This window comes from Acinonyx jubatus, chromosome D2 (assembly GCF_027475565.1).
Source record: "Acinonyx jubatus isolate Ajub_Pintada_27869175 chromosome D2, VMU_Ajub_asm_v1.0, whole genome shotgun sequence".
In the NCBI taxonomy this organism is placed as follows: Eukaryota; Metazoa; Chordata; class Mammalia; order Carnivora; family Felidae; genus Acinonyx; species Acinonyx jubatus.
This window is the reverse complement of record NC_069393.1, coordinates 32299410-32319813: the sequence shown is the minus strand read 5'-3', so window position 1 is coordinate 32319813 and position 20404 is coordinate 32299410. Positions and strand designations below refer to the sequence as shown.

General features: G+C 38.3%; 1 protein-coding gene, 1 long non-coding RNA gene and 1 other non-coding gene across 9 annotated transcripts in view; 1 reads left to right on the top strand and 2 right to left on the bottom strand.

The window, feature by feature from the left end:
* The window catches only part of MCU (mitochondrial calcium uniporter), a 194865-nt gene that overhangs the window by 130162 nt on the left and 44299 nt on the right, over positions 1-20404 (bottom strand). The window lies entirely within an intron of this gene.
* LOC128312624 (uncharacterized) lies at positions 5150-13240 on the bottom strand. The gene is made up of 2 exons (XR_008292130.1): positions 6469-13240; positions 5150-6237 (listed from the first exon to the last, which is right to left on the bottom strand). It is a non-coding gene; the product is annotated as an uncharacterized LOC128312624 (long non-coding RNA).
* On the top strand, positions 12287-12390 carry LOC113600435 (U6 spliceosomal RNA). The gene has a single exon (XR_003421429.1). It is a non-coding gene; the product is annotated as a U6 spliceosomal RNA (small nuclear RNA).

The window sequence follows — 20404 nt, the reverse complement described above, 5'->3', positions numbered from 1 at the left end:
TTAAAGATAATGTAGTACCAAGACTGTCTTAATCTACTTGGGGTACAAAATACCATATGGGGTGTGGGCAGCAGGGTGGCTCAGTTGGTTAAGCATCCAACTCTTGATTTCAGCTCAGTTCATAATCTCATGGTCCTGAGATCGAGAGCCCCGCCCCTCCCCAACACCCCTCTCCATCCCCCACCCTGCACTGGGTATGGAGCCTGCTTAAGATTCTCTCTCCCTCTGCCCCTCCCCTGCTCATGTAAACAAGTGCATGCGTGCACTCTCTCTCTCTCAAAAAACAAAAACAAAAACCCATAGACTATGCGGCTTAAACAAAAGATATTTACTTTCTCACAGTTCTGGAGGCTACAAGTCTCAGATGATGGTCTGACAGGGTTGGTTTCTTGTGAAAGCTCTCTTCCTGGCTTATAGATAGCTGCCTTCTCACTGTGACTTCTAGTATTCCTTCTACTTCCAGTCCTGCTGGATTAGGGCTCCACCTTTACGACCTCACATCATCTTTATCACCTTCCCACAGGCCCTATCTCCAAATATATTAACATTGGAGATGAGCACTTCAACTTATGAATTTTTTTCTAAGTTTATTTATTTATTGTTGGGGGGGGTGGCAGAGAGAGAAGGGGAGAGAGAGAATCCCTAACAGGCTCCCCACTGTCAGAGAGAAGCCCCATGCAGGGCTTGAACTCATGAACCATGAGACCGTGACCTGAGACGAAATCAAGAGTCAGATGCTTAACCAACTGAGCCACCCAGTCACCCCACAACATACGAATTTTGGGAGGACTGAAACAATCAGTCCATAACAAAGAGTATTCTTTATTTTTGTACTAAAGTTTTTTATTTTAAAGCAAAGGTTACAGACTTCATTCAAACCTCATTCTAAGTCTCTAAGATGAATAGAAGTCCTATGATCCTACATGGATACTTGGGGAACAGACATGGAGAGGTTAAACAACCTCTTAACCTTAATGATACATAACCTTAATGACACAGCTGAATAGAGGCAGAGTTACAAACAGAATTTGGGCATTTTAACATTGAAGCTCATTCCATTAAATAATACTGCATTTTTGAAACTTCTATTTCTAAATATATTATCATTGTTCTCTCTCACATTACTTCTTAAATCTGCCTTAAAATTCTGTTTTGAAGGGGCACCTGGGTGGCTCAGTCAGTTAAGCATCTGACTTTTGATCTTGGCTCAGGTCATGATCTCACAATTTGTGAGTTCAGGCCCCACATCGGGCTCTGCACTGACAGCTTAGAGCCTGTTTGAGATACTGTCTCTCCTTCTCTCTGCTCCTCACCTGCTTGTGCTCATTCTCTCTCTCAAAATAAATAAACTTTAAAAAAAAAAAAAAAGAAAGAAAGAAAAGGAGACATTCTTCCAAAAAAAAAAAATCTGTTTTCAAAAGATAATTTAAATAATATCAAAGAATGGGGAGATTTTTTTAAATGACTAACGTTCTCAAAGCCAAGGAAATAGACTAAATAGAGCCATGAAAACCAAGGTTTAATCAGCCCCATGATTTTGTGATGTGTACTTTTAGGGAATGCCAAGAAACTGACACATTCAGCAAAGTCATTGGCTTATTTCTTGACCAACACTCATCAGTGATGCTCATCCACCCACAGACAAGCTGGAGTTAGATAATTATTTCCAGTAACTGAAAGCTGCCTATTCTTACTTTCAGAAAAGGGAAATAGATTACTTTAATAATTATATTTCACGTTTTCTGGGTGGCAGAGATTTTAGACACCATCTCTTTGGGTAGCAAATACTAGTATATCTGTGGACATGACACAGCACAGAGGGTTGTTTCCAAGAACATTCTCATGGGGTGGGGGGCAGAATTCTTCAGTGGGGAGAAACACTGGCTTATATTTAGTAGGCATTACTCCTCAGACCACTTTGGCTAGGTGTTGAATTCTTTCCCTCTTTTTAGAGATTAAAAAAATGTAAAACTAGGTGATGTTATTCCAATTTTTATCCTTTAGCACTGACATGCAGGCTAGCACCTTCTAGAAAAAGTGAGAAACTGCCTGTTCAAAAATAGCAATTTTTACGGGACTTTCTGTACTTTTTGGGTAGGGAGGGAGGGAGGGAGAGAGAGATCACGCTGTACTTGTCCTTACCTAACCAAACTAAATATTCTATTTAAATATATTAAATATTCTATTTTTTCTTTCCTTTTTTTTCCCCCTGAAACAATGTTTGTATTCACTGTGCAAAAATGTTGTACCTCCCTATGTTTCTTCAGTTGGAAGGGGTGGTGAAGGTGGTGGTGGTAGTGACTTCCTGTTGCTGATCTCTAGATTACTCGTCATCTCTTATTTGGCTCACAGCCCCTTCACCGCCTGTGTCACAACTTTCCTACATCAAATTTCTACTGTTGTAAATACCTGAGAGAATTTCCATTTTCCTAGTGAGACTCTGACTGATAAAACCAATATACAATGGCAATTTTGTCATTTACTGTTTAATTAGCTTTTTCATATACTTGTGTGCTTTAATATGTCTCCTCAAGTAAAAATCTTAATCTTGAAACCATGCATTCTGAGATCCTAACTCTGAGTTCTTAGGGCACACACTGAAACGAGGATGAAGAGTGCAGAAGGGAGAAAAACGTGGACATGGAAGGTCAATGAACAAAATGGGGTCGCAAAAGCTACTCAGGTAATATGCCAGCTATGACAAAGTAATGTCAGCCAAGGAGTCTCTCAGACTGAGATGTTCTTTGAATACAGCAAAAAGTATTATTAAAAACATGTCAATACATGTACAATGAATACAACAAGCAATGATAATGCTATTACAGCCTTTCAAGAATCAAGATTCCCAGTCAACCAGTGAATTATGCAATTTCTTTAGAGGCTTCCCAAACTGGCTGATAATCCAAAAGAAATGTTTTATGTATGAGTTATTGTTAGTGGCTGTAACTTAAGGCAATCTACTGAAAATGCAATTCTTTAATGCTAACAGTCCAAAGATAGACTGGTATCACAACACAGTATAAATGCTATTTTAGAGGAAAAAGGGAGAGTACTAGATGGCTTGTGCACACCTCTTTCAGGAATTGGTTTCAATTGGGCTAGTATCCCTAAAGTAATACTTGGACACAATCTTTGAAAACTCCGGTCTGGCAAGAAAAAGCCCTAAGAGACCATATTTAGATAATCATTTATGTTTCAGCAAATCAAACTGATTTGACTTATAGGCATAAACTCAACAATGATAGAATACTAATAAAAATAACAACAACAGCTAGCAATCAAATTGCAGTTACTATATTTATGTGCCAGGCACTTTTCTAAATGCTTTATACACTTACCTCATCTAGTAATTCTCACAACTCATTGGGATAGGAACTCTTATTTCCCACCCCACCTCCAATATTACAGACTAGGCTTAAAGACAATAAGTAAGTTGCCCAAGTCCACACAGCTAGTAAGTAACAGCTAGAATTTGATCTTAGGCAGTCTGATTCCATAGTCCATGCTCTTAATTATTATACCGTATTCTCTCCCTAACTTGGTAAAAGTCACATGTGGAACTAAGTGGGGAAACCAGGAATTCAAGACAAGTCTTGAGCTACACTTAACCAAAAACACATTTAGTTATAAGACATGGGACGTTATAACTCTTTGGCTCTCCCCCTTTGAAGCCCTTAGAAGTCTTTACCGTCACCAGCAAACAATGCCTGTGGAACTAGGCAATGGGCATAGCACAATATGGGACCCCGGTGCCATTGTATATCAAATGGTACATAACAAAAAGAGCAAAGTTTTTATGGTCAGAAAATCATGGGTTGAAGTCATAACTTTGCCATTAATTGGGAGTATGCTACTAAATAGAGTATAGGTTATGACATCAGACAGACCTTGATCAAAATCCGAGCTTTGAGAACACCGTGTAGGGTGGCAAAGTTTATATACAGTACAAGAGCACCTAGCCAAGAAAGCAAAATGGGGCCGAAATTCTGCCTATGTTCAGCTGCTCAGCAAGCCATCCGCCCTGGAATGGGGGCTATGTGTGCTGGAAGAGGTGGCACCTAGCACAAGCCCCCAAGCTACTACCTAGGGTAGTGTGGCAGCCCAGAACTTTCAGTTATTTAATTGGTTCACCACAGGGGGCACCTTTTTCTATTTCAAACAAAGTTTTCTCAAAAACTACAGGTGACTGCCTACTCTAATACTAGCTATGTAATCTTGGGCAAGTCACTTAATCACTCTAAACCTCGGTTTCTTCATTTGGAAAAAGTGTTTGAAAATAGTACTTGCTTCATAGTGCGGTTCTAAGGATTACATAAAATGATGCAAGTCAAGTGTTTAGTATAGTATAGTGCCAGGTACTTAATAAGTGCTCAGTAAATCATAACCACACACAACACAACCTGGGCCTCCCATCCGTCATCAGTTAAAATGAATACCATCTATCTCACAAGACATTTCATGAATGTTATATTGTGACAAGAAAGCATTTTATAAACTGTTACATGTTAATTTATAATTTTTATATAAAGAATTAGCAAATACAAAAAGTTCTTGGTACCCAGCACTTAGTAAATGCATGACAAATGTTAAATGGTATTGTTGCTATTAGTATTGACAACTCATTTAAATTTTTTACATCATACATTCGTGTTTAGGTATTTATTTTAGGGAGGATAATCAAGCTCATGCATCATTTTAAATTGTGAGAGGAAAATTATCTCATTAGAGAGATCTGTAAGCAATATAAATCTAAGGAGTCTAAGACTAAGTGGTATCCAGCCCCACCCCCACCCAAAAAATCCTACAATCCATCAGGTTTGAGCTAAATTTAAAAAAAAAAAAGGAAGGGGTGCCTGGGTGGCTCAGTCGGTCAAACGTCTCACTTCGGTTCAGGTCATGATCTCACGGTTCATGAGTTTGAGCTCACGTCGAGCTCTGTGCCGACAGCTCAGAGCCTGGAGCCTGCTTCAGATTCTGTGTCTCCCTCTCTCTTTATGCCCCTCGCCCGCTTGCACTCTCTCTGTGTCTCTCAAAAATAAATAAACATTTAAAAAAAATTTAAGGGGACAATAGGGGCACCTGGGTGGCTTGGTCAGTTAAACATCCGACTGGCTCAGGTCATGATCTCACAGTCTGTGAGTTTGAGCCCCGCGTCAGGCTGTGTGCTGACAGCTCAGAGCCTGGAGTCTGCTTCAGATTCTGTGTCTCCCTCTCTCTGTACCCCTTCTTCACTCACACTCTGTCTCTCAGAAGTAAATAAACATTAAAAAAAAAAAGGAAAAGAAAAATCATGTCAGAGACACTAAACCTTGCTTAAAATTAGAGCCTCTCAAAAGAAGAAACTATATTTATATCCACACAACACATGAAAACCACCAGATTTACACATAGTAGCATAACTGTAGTTTCTTTGAACTTGGAAACCGTATTCTCAGAAACTGCCTGTTGATTCAGCTCAAATTCAAAATAAATATGTGACCCTGCTCCCCTAAGAAAAGGGCTCCTTCCACCCATATTACAATGTTTGGGACATTTAAAGTTTCTATTACCATAAATTCCAAGCTTACAGTCTCACAGCAGCTATAATTCAGCTGCAAAGAACAAACATAGGTCTGCAAACCAGAGGACTTAACAGGCCTCTGTCTCTACAACAGACTGATTCTTCCTGTGACCCATGCTGCAGGCAAAACCCAAAATAAAAGGAAGACCTAAGACTGCTATCAGACTTGCTTCATGTCTGTCTTCCCAATGTGCTTACATTTTGTTGTTTTGTTACCGTTCATAGTTATTCCCACCACCAGAGTGCTAGCAACACATCTGTTGATACAGTACTAAGGGAAGAAAAGAATGCTCTCTCAACTTGATTAATGCTTGCATCTTCTTAGCGCTCAAGCATAAAGCACATTCTAGATTTGCTGTATTATTCTCCCCATCAAGATATCTTGATGGGATGGACACCAAGAAGCTCTGGATTCAAATGTGAATCGGTCACTAAGTAGTGTTATGTCCTCAGGACATCATTTAACCTCTGCAGGTCTCCTCTGAGATAATGTATGAAAGAGATTTTTTAAATTATAATGTGATGTACATATGGAAATGATTATTTCTGCCAACAGTATATCATAAAAACAGATATAAGAACCCTGCTTTAGTTATTCCAATGGAATAAAAGGAAAAGTTATGAAAGTGCTCTTTGAGAATAGTCTCTATAAATGTGAGACTTACAGATTACATCACCTTTAATTCTTTTTTTTTTTTTAATTTTTTTTAACATTTATTTTTGAGACAGAGAGAGACAGAGCATGAATGGGGGAGGGTCAGAGAGAGGGAGACACAGAATCCGAAACAGGCTCCAGGCTCTGAGCTGTCAGCACAGAGCCCGACGCGGGGCTCGAACGCACGGACCGCGAGATCATGACCCGAGCCAAAGTCGGCCGCTTAACCGACTGAGCCACCCAGGCGCCCCACCTTTAATTCTTTATAATCGTATTATAGTACCCACTAGAGGCATTATACACAGATCGCTCACTCAAAAGGTAACCATAATTTGGAAACTTCTAGAAGCGTAAGTATTGACAGTGGGGATAATCAGCTTCGTCACTAATATTATCTGTTGGGCAATACGTGCTCTCTTTTTTGGCTTTTTTAGTAGTATTTTACACAGCCACGTGCTACTTCTACAAGGGCAGTAAAAGAGCCTCAAGTTTGCCTATCCTGCCATCTTTCATGGGAACAAAGGAGAAGCAATATTACCTCCATTTAATAAAGGAGAAAAATGTGGGTGATCATCTAAACATACGAAATAAAAAATGAAACCAGAACTAGAGCAGAAAATAGGCTAAGTTCACTGTTCTTTTTCCTAGAATGCACTGCCTTCCTTGGGGCAGGACAAAGCTCCAAACTGAAAAAAAGAAAACAAGAAAAAAAAGTCCCTGTCCTTTCTCTCCCAGGCTTCTTTGCTACCCATGTGAGACCCTTGCACCACAGAGCACAAGAAGCACAAACTTCATCCCATAAGGCATAGCAAGGGATGAACTTCACGAATCTTTGTTTTCTACTTGTCAGCTCTACAAACTATATATAAACTGACCTCCATTAAGATCAAGGCCAGCCTCATGTGACTCAAGCTGCTCCATTTGGGAAGGAAACCCTGGACATCTGGCAAAATAATCTGCCAAAGACATGGCTCCCTTCATCATGAACAGGCAGATGAACATGATGGCCAAATGTCAAGAGTGATACTGAATGACTATTGCTAATGTGCAATTACCTCATTTACAGAGGAATTATTTTATTTACTTAATGTGCATTATTACTAAACTACAACATCTCTACTCCACAGTACATCTCACACACAAAGCACGGCCACTAAGAAACAAAACCACCACTTCAACTGGCTTTATGGAAGCCAGGAACTTCCAGCTAGGAAGAAGCCAGAAACACAAGGGTAGTTTAAGAATTACAACCAACACATGAAAAGATGCTCAGCATCACTCATCATCAGGCAAATACAAATCAAAACCACAACGTGATACCACTGCACACCTGTCAAAATGGCTAATGTTAACGACTCAGGCAACAACAGATGTTGGCGAGGATGCGGAGGAAGAGGATCTCTTTTGCACTGTTGGTGGGAATGCAAACTGGTGCAGCCACTCTGGGAAACAGTATGGAGGTTCCCCCCAAAATTAAAAATAGAACTACCCTACAACTCAGCAATCACACTACTAGGTATTTATGCAAGGGATATAGGTATGCTATTTCAAAGGGACACATGCACCCCAATGTTTATAGCAGCACTATTGACAATAGCCTAAATATGGAAATTGCCCAAATGTTCATCGACAGATGAATGGACAAAGAAGATGTGGTATATATATATACAATGGAGTATTACTCGGCCATCAAAAAGAATGAAATTTTGCCATTTGCAACTACGTGGATGGAACTAGACGGTATTAAGCTAAGTGAAATTAGTCAGTCAGAGAAAGACAAAAATCATATGACTTCACTCATATGAGGACTTTAAGGTATAAAACAGATGAACATAAGGGAAGGGAAGCAAAAATAATACAAAAACAGGGAGGGGGACAAAACAGAAGAGACTCATAAACATGGAGAACAAACAGAGGGTTACTGGAAGGGTTGTGGGAGGGGGGATGGGCTAAATGGGTAAGGGGCATTAAGGAATCTACTCCTGAAATCATTGTTGCACTATATGCTAACTAACATGGATGTAAATTAAAAAATAAATTATTAAAAAAAGTTAAAACTCTACCCTAAAAGAAAAAGAGAATTAAAAATTGCAGGTGTTATGGGTGCTGACCCCTTCACAATTGAATATCCATATATAACATTTGACTCCCCAAAAACTTAACGACTAATAGCCTACTTTGACCAGAAGTCTTACCAATAACATAAACAGCTGGTTGACACTGTTTATGTGTATTATATGTGTGTGTATGTATATATATATACACATATAATACACCGTATTCTTATAATAAAGCTAGAGAAAGGAATTAGAAAAATCATGAGAGATAACATTCATATAATGTGCTGTAAAAAAAATCCACATATAGGTGGACCTATGTAGTTCAAACCCGTGTTGTTCAAAAGTCAACTGTATTTCCCAAGTTAAACATTTTCATGCTATGTAGTATACAAACATGTGTCACTGGGACAGTATTTTGCTAACAATGTATGGCAACACTGATATGATATAACACAGGCTAAAAATGGCTACTTATCTAGACATGAGGTCTACAGATGTAGCAAATGCTGATTTGGTTTTAAAATACTAAATATGTTTCAGCTGCTGACATGCATCACCAATCTGAATTTATACAGAGAACATATTGAGTCCATAAAATATAACAAAACAGTGTACAAAGTTTCAGAAGGCAGAAAATGAGGAATCATTTTGTTTGTTTGTTTTTTAACTAGATGTGTGTTAAGTTGAGACACAGAAGTTTTGACACAGAGGTTGTTGTTGAAGCCTTTTCCATCTGACAGACCTTTGCTCCTGTGGCCATAATTTGATATGAAATGTATTTTACAACCTTTTAAAGTCAAACTGACATTTGAAACTCATCAAGGTGTAGTTGATTCACGTGAATTTTCTTACACAGTTTCTCTTTCATGAAAATTGTGTTCGGGTTTCCGAGGAGCTGGCTGAACGACTGTCACGGCTCATAGATGATCACTGTTCCAAATCTCATCCAGATTATTCTTCTGTGCCAACTTCCCTTTCCTGACACATAACAACTATTTTGGGTTCCTGGACTCAATACCTATGTGTGTGTGAAGGTGTTTTCCAGCCCACCAAGAAGCAATTCTTGGACACCAGCAGAGTATCCAAGAATTCAACTCAATTCTGACAGTGTCTCCCTGGAGACAACCAGACAGAAGAGATGCGTAGGGCAAGGTATGTGGGAAGGGGCACGGAGCTTCCATGCTCTCTCCAGGCATACCACTGTCCCCACATCTCCACATGTTCACCAACCCAGAAGCTCTGTGCAATGATGATTTTTGAAGTAGAATATCTAAAAAGATAAATTAGGGACCCTTGATTTCATATCAGAGGCCACTGAAAGTTTTTTGATCAAGGACAAATATTTAAAACAGTACAATTATACAGAAAACACTTAAAACTGATCCTAAGAGCAGGTTTTAATTTTATTTTTTTTAATGTTTATTTGTTTATTTTGGGGGCAGGGGAGGGGCAGAAGAGAGGGAAACAGAATCCCAAGCAGGCTCTGCACTGACAATGTGGATGAACCATGAGATCATGACCAACCAGGGGCCCCAAGAGCTGATTTTAAATTTAAATAGAAAAATGGATTAAAGATATAAACGGTCAACTTATAGTAGGAGAAACATGAACAGCTAATATATTTTTTAAATGCTCAGCCTCACTCATAATCAGAAAAATAATTTAAAAGACTAGGAGATTCCATTTCATACCCATTACATATATAAAAAATAAAAAGCTTGACAACACCACGTGTTGAAAAGGATATAGAGCAATGTAAACTCTTACACACTGCTGGTGAAAAAGTAAATTGCTCATGACCACTTTGGGCAGCATATGTTAAGAAAAATATGCAAATCCTACACCCTAGCAATCCTGCTTGTTGGCAAATACCATAGAGAAAGCCTGGGCCGGGTACCCAGAGAGACCTGCACAAGAATGTTCACAGCTGCAATTTTATTAGAGAAAAAAAAATCCTGGAGGGGCGCCTGGGTGGCTCAGTCGGTTGAGTGTCTGACTCTTGATTTTGACTGAGGTCAGGATCCCAAGGTCGTGGGATCGACACTCATGTCTGGCTTTGCACTGAATGCAGAGCCTGCTTGAGATTCTCTCTCTCTCTCTCTCTCTCTCTCTCTCTCTCCCCCCCCCTCCCTCCCTCCCTCCCCCACGTGTCTCCCCCGCCAGTCACACTCTTGTGCTCTCTCTAAAACAAACCAAAACAAAACAAACAAAAAAACACCCTGTAAATAGCTGCCTATTAACAGGAGAATAGAAAACAAGTGTTCAAAAACTGTTGAATGAATGACACCAAGGAATGAACAACAGTGTTCTCAAAGGAGGTCAGAGCCTCAGGAATCTGTGGGTGTATAACAACCATGTCATCAGAAAGAAAACAAAGAATACAGTGCAGAAAAAAATATTTGAAGAAATAATCGGTGAAAACTTACCAATTTTGGTAAAAGACAAAACTGTGGTACATCCATACAATGGAAAACAACTCAGCAATAAAAAGGAACAAACTATTGATACATGGAACAACATGGGTGGATCTCAAAGGCATAATGCAGAGTGAAAGCCAATCTCCAAGTGTTACAAACTATTTGATTCCATTTATGTGATAATCTGCAAAAGGCAAGAGCATAAGAACAGAGAACAGATCAAAGGTTGCCAGGGGTGGTGGATGAGAGGAGGGTTTGAGTCCACTGGACAGCACAAGAGAATTTTAAGGGTGAAGGAATTGTTCTGTATCCTGATTGCTAATGTGGTTACACAAATCTACACATGCATTAAAATTCACATAAATGTACAAGCAAAAAAAGTCAATTTTATTATATATGCTAAAAAAAGAAAAGTCTAGGAAAAAAATCAGTATCTCCTCTAAAATCATGTATATCCAAGATATATGGCATCACATATCCCATGCCTTTTACATGTAAAAAGCCACCAGATCAAGCAGATATACTACGATATCTCTTTCAAAGATGGTTAACAAAAAAAATCTAAATAAAAGCACTGAACAATAAAAATCAAATGTGTAATCAATGTCTTGCAACCTAATTTTATCAGGAAGAAAGTGCTCCATTATTTTTTGGTGTTTTGTTTTGTTTTGTTTCAAAGATTTTATTTTTAAGTAATCTCTACACCCAGTGTGGGGCTCAAACTCACAACCCCAAGATCAAGAATTGCACACTCCACAGAATGAACCAGTCCGGCACCCCCAATGCTCAGTTTTTTTGTACTTGCTTTTAAGGAGTTAATCTAGAAGATTTAAAGACAATAACTTTGCACAATTAAAAGAAAACATTCTTCTGTCACATTTCATACCTGCAAAACCTTTTTGTAGGGGATGGGAGATATAGCCAGTCTGTTAAATTAAAACCTTTTACCTTTTCCTTCTCATTCAACCTCTCAAGTTCAATGTGCCCTAAATAAAAAGTTGTCTAAGCCCTGAGATAAAGGAGATGTCACCGACAGAACAGGCCCTTAAAAGTGATAACTTCCACAAATGCACTTTCCATAGCCTACCAGGATTGCCAAAACAGAAGATAGCAAAGCTTTAACAAAGCCTTTTAACTTGGGTGGCCATGTGTCCTAATCTGCTTGGGACACCTCTGGTTTAACACATGTTGTCCCGATATAATTATTAACAGCACTCTCTCTCAACTCTAGAGGTGCTGTGGTTAAGACGATAAATTATATGGCAACCCCACCCTTAACCTATTTCCCTTAAGGAACCTAACCATAATCCCTACCTATCACTAAGACCTAGAATGCAGACTTCACAAAGAGAAGCACTAATACTAGGTTAAAAAAAAAAAAAAAAAAAGACTCAGGAAAAATGAATTTGATTAATGTGTTTGTGTTGCATTTACTTGTTCTGTCAATTACAGCTAATAAAATTCTATTCTTTGGACTGTAGGACTGCATAAAAATAACGCAAAACTCTAATTATTCCATAGCCTAGTATCTTAGAAGAAACTCCATCAGTCACATTGAATAACAACAAATCACTCATTTAAAATCTCTACCCCCGTGCTCACTTCAGCAGCACATGTATTAAAATTGGAACAATGCAGAGATTAGCACGGCCCCTGCACAAGGATTACACGTAAAATCTCTACCTGTGCCTCCATTCTCATTCTAAAGTGACTGAATAGTGTGGGAAGGCCAGTGCTTTTTATTCCAATTTAGGATGCTGTTTGCCAAATTCTAAGGAATTCTAATATGCTATATCTCCACACGGAAAGTCTATCTCTGCTTCCTTGATGTGATATCATTGTCAAAAAAAGAACAGGTTTCAAATTATAATTCTTTCTTGAGGCTGTAACAATGTGGACCAGATATCTTTCTTTTATAGTCTATCTAAAACAATGAACTTACTTCCTCAGGGAATTAACTGCCCAAATTCCTTATATCTCCTTGTCATCTACCCTTTGGGAAGTTCATTGAACAGGAAAAAGTTAATACTCTTGCTATGACTGCTTGGTAATGAATCTGATGAGAGAAAGAGAATAAAATGATAGACTTACACTGTACATTATAAAAGCCACTAGCATCATGCTCTGCTGACCACTTGAAATGTGTCTCATCCTAACTGAGATGTGCGGCAAGATTTTTAAAACTTAGTACAACACCAAAAAAAGTAAAATAATTAGTAATTTTTATATTGAGTACATGTGGAAATAATTGCTTTGATATTCTGTATTAATATATATTACAGAGGGGCTCCTGGGTAGCTCAGTTGGTTAAGCATCTGACTCTTGATCTCGGCTCAGATCATCTCATTTATGAGATTGAGCCCCACATCAGGTTCTGCACTGACAGCACTGAGCCTGCTTGGGATTCTCTCTCTCCCTCTCTCTCTCTCTCTCTCTGTCCCTCACCTGCTAATATGCATTCCCTCTCTCTCTCTCTCTCTCTCTCTCAAAATAAATAAACATTAGAAATAATAATAAAAAATATACAAATTCACTGGTTTCTTTTTACTTTTTTAATGTGGCTACTACTATAAAGTTTTAAATTACATAGATGGCTGCATTATTTTTCCATTGAATAGTCCTACAATAAACCATGTTTTGATGCGTTTCCATAATAATTTTCATAATAACAATAGCAGGCATAAAACTGACCTAGTTCCAAAGGCTTTGCAATTGCACCACAGGTGTCAAAGTGACAAAGTTATCTGTAATGAGAACAGTCCTTGTTACTATACAGTAATTAGCACTATATTATCCTTAACAGATTTTTAAAAAGAAATAAAAACCAAAGCAAAACTCACCATATTTTTAACATGCAATGTTCCTCACTTTTTTGTTTCAAGAATTCTTAATTCTCTAAGAACTTACTGAGTATCTCCTATTTGTCTAGACACTGTACAATTTCTGAAATATCCCAAAGCAACCAACCACACACTTTTTTACTGAAATACAGTCAAAAAGTTATATTAGTTTCAGGTGTACAACATAGTGATCCAATAATTCATTACGCTACACAATGCTCACCATGGTAAGTGTGTTTACCATCTGTCACAATACAAAGTTATTGCAATATCAGTACGACTGTACTTTCCATCCCTGTGACTTACTTATTTTTCAGCTGGAAATCTGCACCTCTTAATCCCCTTCACCTTTTTGGCCCACCTCTCTCCCCTCTGGCAACCACATCTATTTGAGTCCATTTCTTTTTTGTTTGTTTGTTTCCTTATGGAAACAACCTAAGTGTCCATTGGTAGATAAATGGGTAAAGAAGAGGTGGTGTAAAAAAAAAAAAAATGTGTGTATACAAACACACACACACACATCACACAATGGGGAATATTACTCAGCCATAATAAAGATGAAATCTGGCCATTTGTGACCACAAGAAATTATGCCATGTGAAATAAGTTAGATAGAGAAAGACAGACACCATATGATATCACTTACATGCAGAATCTAAAACACAAAACAAAACACCATAGTCCCAGTCTGGGAAACCTGTATCTACAGAGGAATATAATGTGGAAGAAGAAAGCAAAACACAGGCGCTGAACATAAACTAGATGCAGCAAATAGGCAATCTGAGTTCAAACAAAAATAAACTCAAACTATTACCCCAGAATGCTTTTGCCCTGCATCTGCTCCTGAACTTTCCCTTATACCTTTAGTTTCTATTTTTAGCTGCTTTGGGTCATATCTCCAGAGTTAGGCTGAAAAGGCCTAAACAGTTTCACTATTAGGTTCAGAATTCCCTTTATATTTTCAAAATTTCAAATAGGCTGACTTCATGCTTAGCAACCTACCATTAAGAATTTACCAAACTTCTTGGGTGCCTGGGTGGCCCAGTTGGTTAAGCAGCCAACTTTGGCTCAGGTCATGATCTCACGGTTTGTGGGTTCGAGCCCCACATCAGGCTCGCTGCTGTCAGTCTGTGAACTCAGAGCCTGGAGCCTGCTTCAGATTCTGTGTCTCCCTCTCTCTCACTCTCCCTTCCCCTGCTCGTGCTCTGTCTCTGCCTCTCAAATATAAATAAATGTTAAAATAAAAAAATTTTTTTTAGATTCTACCAAACTTCTAAGTAAAAGATAATAAATCAGGCCATTCCCAATCCCCTACATAATCACTACAGCTTTTGTTATCTCAGAATTGGTATTAAAAGATTCAAATAAATTATTTTTTCCATACCCTGGACATTATTTTTTCCATACCCTGCCCACCTTACATGGTAGCAATTATAACAAATTTTGCATTGTTTAAATTTCACATGGCTGCTGAAATCACAATTATAATTACAAAATAAAATGAGATCTCCAAACACACAGCAACTAATATACTCTCTGTTTGGAGGCAGTTTCAGGCATTTGAAACACTAAAGTCTTTTTTTTTTTTTTAAGTTTTTATTTATGTACTTACTTTGAGAGAGACAGCGAGAGCAAGCACGACCACGGGAGGGGCAGAAAGCGGGAGAGACAATCCCAAGTGGGCTCCATACTGTCAGCACAGAGCCTGACATAGGGCTTGATCTCACAAACCGTGAGATCATGACCTGAGCCAAAACCAAGAGTCTGATGCTTAGCTGAATGAGTCACCCAGGTGCCCCTGAAACACTCAAGTCTTACTAATACCCTAGAACAAACAGGATACCTGAAAATAAGGGACTTCAGACTTACTGCTTAGGACAGACACAGCTTCAAAAATAACTCAAATGATATATCTCTCTAGAGTCTTATTTATCCACTTTAAAAGGAAGGTAATATTTATCTAGATACAGGTGACATTTATGGCTCTTTGACATTTAAAGTTAAATACAAGAACAGTGTACAATAACTTTTTTTCACAACCACAGAAAATCTTTTGGATTCTCCAGATATGTGATGTGACTTGGAGCTCCTACTCAAGTATCTTTTTTTCCTTTCAAGTCTGGCCATAATTCAAATATTCCCATAGAGGCTTTATCTTTTTGAATTTTGAAAAACTACAGCAAAGCTAGTGTGGCTAGTATCAGATAGTTTTGTATTTGAACATTATAGGTAACAGTTACATCACTAGGTTCCAAGCCCTACCACATACACATAAGGTGCTCAATAAATATTTCTTGAGTGAATAAAATGAGAAGAGGGGAAATATGCACAGTGGTGTAAGACTGCAAAGAAAAACTTGATGCAAGAAAACAAAACACAGAAAGAACCAGATGGGATGCCCTTCCACCAAAAACATTAAAAATACTACTCTGGAGGTGCCTAGCTGGCTCAATCAGAAGATCATACAACTCTTGATCTCAGGGTTGTGAGTTTGAGCTTCATGTCAGGTGTAGAGATTACTAAAAAAAAATAAACTTAAAAAAAAAAAGCTTCTTAGTATGGAATGATGCAAAAGTTCTGGAGATGGATAGTGGTAATGGTTGACATCAATGTAAATGTACCTAATGTCATCGAATTGTGAATTTAAAATGGTTAACATGTATATTTTAGAACAATAATTTTTTTAAGTAGGCTTCACACCCAATGTGGAGCTTGAACTCACAACCCTGAAATCAAGAGTCACATGCTCCACCAACTGAGCCAGCCAGGCGCCCCTAAAAAAATGTTTTAACAGCTACTCAGCCAAGTGTGACTACAGACTTTCACAGGAAGCCACTGAGACTATGATGGTGAGAAATTCTGGCCATGTAAAGAAACACTGGCCATGTGTGTGGTACAGTAAAAAACTTAAAGAGAAGCAAAAACGTCCTCACTGAAAAAGTTGTGCTGTAAGGATATGCTGTTTTACAAAATATCTGTTTGCCAAGTCCTTGTGACAAAATTAACATACTATGGTAGCTGTTTATATACAAAACATTAAGTACTATTTACTCCAATGGAAGGAAAACTAAGTATACTTTAGGTAAACACAGACTTTGAGTCTTTAAAAATAAACATGCTTACTTAAAAAAGAAATGAATTAAACTGTTTTGATCTAAATTGATCATAAGACTTTCAATTTCATAGTTTTTAAAAACTCATATAGACCAACCACATAAACAATTTTATAATATGAAATACTTCTTTGCAAATATTGTTACATAAAGCCAAAAGAAGAGGGTCAGGTCACTTTTTAAGGAGAGAAAATTCTATCCTACACTAAACACCCAAAAATTAAGAGAAGATATGAAACCTCAACTGGTGATATGGGGACAATTTGCTGATCCAGAGGGCTGCCTGAACATTTCTATAATAATCTCCAATAAAACTTCAGGAATAGGTATGGCAGAAAGAAGTCTGCAATGCAGCTCAAAGAAATTTGGTGTGTTAAGAAAGGAAAATGGGGGTGCCTGGGTGGCTCAGTCAGTTGAGCGTCTGACTTCAGCTCAGGTCATGATCTCGCGGTCCGTGAGTTCGAGCCCCGCGTCAGGCTCTGTGCTGACAGCTCAGAGCCTGGAGCCTGTTTCAGATTTTGAGTCTCCTTCTCTCTCTGACCCTCCCCCATTCATGCTCTGTCTCTCTCTGTCTCAAAAATAAATAAACGTTAAAAAAAAAAAAAGAAAAGGAAAGGAAAATGGGTTTATGACTGAGAAACCACCAGTCTTGCTATTTCATGTTCTGTCCCAAAGTTGTGACCAGTCAGTCAAAAATTCTAACATTTTCTTCCCCCACCAAACTCTCGGGATTTAAGGGGCTACTTGGCAGAATGAAGTCAGCCCACTGAACAAAGTCTACACTCAGTCTGTCACTAAGTAGGGATATCATAACACCACTAACGTTAACCATCCAAAAATCTTAAAACAAACCAACCCAAAAAACTGCTTTGGATCTAGAATAGAAAAAATGAAGCCAAAAGATACATTTATTACATAATATATACAAAAAATTATAGCATATATAAAAAATACATCCCAGGGGCGCCTGGGTGGCTCACTCGGTTGGGCAACCGACTTCAGCTCAGGTCATGATCTCACAGTTCGTGAGTCCGAGCCCTGCGCCGGGCTCTGTGCTGACAGCTCAGAGCCTGGAGCCTACTTCAGGTTCTGTGTCTCCCCTCTCTCTACCCCACCCCTGCTCATGCTCTGTGTCTCTCTGTCTCTCAGTAATAAATAAACATTTTAAAAAAATGTTTAAAAATAAAATAAAATAAAATAAAATAAAATAAAATAAAATAAAATAAACTTCCCATATTAAAGATGGGTTAAATAGGGATTGGGTTAAAATAATTTTCTTTTCTTTTCTTTTTTTTATTTTATTGGAAAGAGAGAGAGAGAGAGAGCGTGAGAGAGCAAGCAGGGGAGTGGGGCAGAGGAGAGAGGGAAAAAGAGAGAGAATCTTACGCAGACTCCACACTCAGTGCAAAGCCCTACTCGGGACTTGGTCCCACAACCCTGGGATCAAGACCTGAGCCAAAATACAGAGTCAGATGCTCAACTGACTGAGCCACCTAGGCACCCCAAAATAATTTTCAAGTAACAAAAGAAACAAAATATATAAATATATAACACTGTCAAGGGGGAGAAATGAAAACGATGAGTTACAGCATAACCTACAAAACACAAATGCCTGGGACGCCTGGGTGGCTCAGTTGGTTGAGCGTCGAACTCTTGATTTCAGCTTAGGTCATGATCCCCAGGTTGTGGATCGAGCCCTGTGTCAGACTCTGCCCTGAGTGTGGAGCCTGCTTAAGATTCTCATTTTCTCTCCCTTTGCTCCTCTCCCTTGCTCACTCTTTCTCTCTCTCTACCCCACCCCCCTCTCAAATTAAAACAAAACAAAACAAACAACAACAAAACCAAATGGCTGGATTACTGGAAAGAGCTGCAGAGTTTAATTATACTGTAGAACAGTACCATGTTCAGCTTTTCAGAATCAGCTGTCACCACGCATCAAAAGAACTTCAAACAGACGTAAAACAAATAACATAAAAAGAAGTAAAGAAGTAAAGAAGTAAAACATAGAACAAAGGTCATTTTCAAGCCTAATTAGTCTCAAATTCTATCATGCATATACCAAATCTTCCATGATTTCTTCGTAGCTACTCTTCCATGAAGAACATCCAATAATACCACCCCTCTAGGTGATAATGCAAAATGAATTTTTTTTATGACTTGAGCCAAAATCAAGAGTCAGATGCTCTACCAAATGAGCCACCCAGATGCCCCTGCAAAATGAATTTTTATTTTTTTTAAAGTTTCTTTCATTTGCTTCTAAGTTCATAGTATGGTAATTTACATCATAAAGCTTACACCATAAACAAAAAGTGCTTTCAATGATTAGAACAATGCCTGATAACACAGTTGGTACTCAGTATTAAGTATCTGCTGAATGAATACAGGAATTATAGTTAAGGAATTATAATTAATTATAGTTAAGTTTATCATCTCCCCCTCATAAAATGCTTGTATTACAGTGGCTCTAGAATCCTTTCTGTAGCCTGCTAATCACTAGACAAAGCCACAAACACAACGTGTTGTCCAAATGGCACACTCCCTCTCTGCCTCCCTTACCACCTCCAACATACATACCCATTTGATCCCCAAACCAAATTTAAGGTACTTATTTCCCTCCCTTTCCCTGACTTCCTGCCTTGAATAAAATACTCAGTAGAATTTATAGCTTTGCACTCACTAAAAATCAGCTCAGAAGTTGCCCCAAGAGCACAGGGAAGTATATCTAACTACATATAACTACATCTTCAAAGAGAAAGACCTTTCCTAACTTGTGTTCTGTGGTGCTCTCTTTCTTCACCAGTGGGTAAAAATAAAACCCTACAATTTATCCATAGTCCAAGTCCTGCCCATGGGCAACATATTCTTTCGAAATTAATGGCTCTTGAAAAAAATAATGCCTCTTCATTATTTGACATAGCTATATGTGTGGAAGTTGTTGGACAAAATGCACATCTGATTTACTTTCACTATGTCCTATGTGAATTTTACTAGGTCCAGTTCTCACCCAGTCACCCTGGTCAATGAACAGGCAAGCACTTAATGAACCCATGAAAACCAGGATTATTAGTTTATAAACAAAAACATTAACCAGTGGTGACCAATAGGTTGCCACTGAAAGAACCGTATTATTTACCGTGAGCATTATTTACTTAACCAAAGATCTAGAAATCTACAATATGACTGAAATGTATATAAAAGAGCTGAGAATCTCTGAGGAAAAAACACTGTCAGGTAATACAACCAAGTATAAATAAAATAAAACTGCAAGTCTGAAGAACCCCTATGACGACAAAGATGGGTAGAGTAGGCAGAAAAAATAGGAACAAGGGGAATCTAAAAGACTTACCCAATGAAAGCTTAAGATACAAATAATCTGCAAGCCACAGTCAACTTGGAAGCATGGCACAGGCAATGCCAACAGCAGTGACACTGGCCACAGGGGACACGAATTCCCCCTCTCACAGTACAGATGCCTCTTCATACATCTTCCACTTTCAAAACACCTTCCACTTTCAAAAGAAGACTGTTTCTATATGTTTATCCTTCACAGTGAATGTCTTTAAAATCACAGGGGCATATTTTTGACACAACTTACTTATGCCTATTGAAACCTATATTTAGTCATGGTCAATTAAATGCTACTTTCCCAAAAGTTCAATTAATTACTAAACTCATTAACTCTGTTGTATCTGAAAGGGGAAAAGATTCTTAACTGTATTTACAATTAAATATATGAATAAGTGCATTAATATTTTATTA